The sequence below is a fragment of the Triticum dicoccoides genome, chromosome 7B (genome assembly GCF_002162155.2).
Source record: "Triticum dicoccoides isolate Atlit2015 ecotype Zavitan chromosome 7B, WEW_v2.0, whole genome shotgun sequence".
Classification (NCBI taxonomy): domain Eukaryota; kingdom Viridiplantae; phylum Streptophyta; class Magnoliopsida; order Poales; family Poaceae; genus Triticum; species Triticum dicoccoides.
In genome coordinates, this window is record NC_041393.1 from 223591783 (window position 1) to 223593903 (window position 2121).

The following is a 2121-nucleotide window of genomic DNA, read 5'->3' on the forward strand; positions in this document are numbered from 1 at the left end:
AGGGGGCCGGCGCCCCCCCAGGGCCCCTATATAAAGAGGGGGAGGCAGGGTTGCATACCCAAGCCCCTGGCGCCTCCCTCTCCCCCCTTAACACCTCTCCCTCTCGCTGAGCTTGGCGAAGCCCTGCCGAGATCCCCGTTGCTTCCACCACCACGCCGTCGTGCTGCTGGATCTCCATCAACCTCTCCTTTCCCCTTGCTGGATCAAGAAGGAGGAGACGTCTTCCCCAACCATATGTGTGTTGAACACGGAGGTGCCGTCCGTTCGGCGCTTGGATCATCGGTGATTTGGATCATGACGAGTACGACTCCATCAACCCCGTTCTCTTGAACGCTTCCGCTCGTGATCTACAAGGGTATGTAGATGCACTCCTCTCTCTCGTTACTAGATGACTCCATAGATTGATCTTGGTGATGCGTAGAAATTTTTTATTTTCTGCAACGTTCCCCAACAGTGGTATCAGAGCTAGGTCTATGCGTAGTTTCTATGCACGAGTAGAACACAATTTTGTTGTGGGCGTAGATGTTGTCAATTTACTTGCCAGTACTAGTCTTATCTTGTTCCGGCGGCATCGTGGGATGAAGCGGCCCGGACCGACCTTACACATACACTTACGTGAGACAGGTTCCACCGACTGACATGCACTAGTTGCATAAGGTGGCTAGCGGGTGTCTGTCTCTCCCACTTTAGTCGGATCGGATTCGATGAAAAGGGTCCTTATGAAGGGTAAATAGAAATTGGCATATCACGTTGTGGTTTTGGCGTAGGTAAGAAACGTTCTTGCTAGAAACCTATAGCAGCCACGTAAAAACATGCAACAACAATTAGAGGACGTCTAACTTGTTTTTGCAGCATATGCCTTGTGATGTGATATGGCCAAAAGAATGTGATGAATGAAATATATGTGATGTATGAGATTGGTCGTGTTCTTGTAATAGGAATCACGACTTGCATGTCGATGAGTATGACAACCGGCAGGAGCCATAGGAGTTGTCTTTATTTTTTGTATGACCTGAGTGTCATTGAATAACGCCATGTAATTACTTTACATTACCTGAGTGACAACTTCATGAAGACACGATGATGGAGATCATGGTGTCATGCCGGTGACGATGATGATTGCTACCTCTTGAGCACTGCATTGGATTTCCCCGAAGAGGAGAGGATGATGCAGCAAAGTAGCGTAAGTATTTCCCTCAGTTTTTGAGAACCAAGGTATCAATCCAGTAGGAGACCACGCACAAGTCCCTCGTACCTACACAAAACGATAGCAACTCGCAACCAACGCGATTAGGGGTTGTCAATCCCTTCACGGTCACTTATGAGAGTGAGATCTGATAGATAATAGTTTTGGTATTTTTGATAGATAGATGCAAAGGTAAAAAGTAAAAGTATAAACAAAGCAAGTAAATAAAGTGATAGAGATTGATATGATGAGGATAGACCCGGGGGCCATAGGTTTCACTAGTGGCTTCTCTCAAGAGCATAAGTATTCTACGGTGGGTGAACAAATTATTGTTGAGGAATTGACAGAATTGAGCATAGTTATGAGCATATCTAGGCAATGATCATGTATATAGGCATCATGTCCAAGACAAGTAGATCAAAACGATTCTGCATCTACTACTATTACTCCACTCATCTAACGCTATCCAGCATGCATCTAGAGTATTAAGTAAAAACAAAGTAACGCCTTAAGAAAGATGACATGATGTAGAGGGATAAATTCATGCAATATGATAAAAAAACATCTTGTTATCCTCGATGGCAACAATACAATACGTGCCTTGCTGCCCCTTCTGTCACTGGGAAAGGACACCGCAAGATTGAACCCAAAGCTAAGCACTTCTCCCATTGCAAGAACTACCAATCTAGTTGGCCAAACCAAAAAGGATAATTTTAAGAGACTTGCAAAGATAACTCAATTATACATAAAAGATTTCAGAGAAGAATCAAATATTTTCCATAGATAATACTGGATCATAAACCCACAATTCATCGGTCTCAACAAACACACCGCAAAAAGAAGATTACATCGAATAGATCTCCATGAGAGAGGGGGGAACTCTGTATTGAGATACAGAGAACAAGCCATCTAGCTACTAGCAATGGACCCGAAGG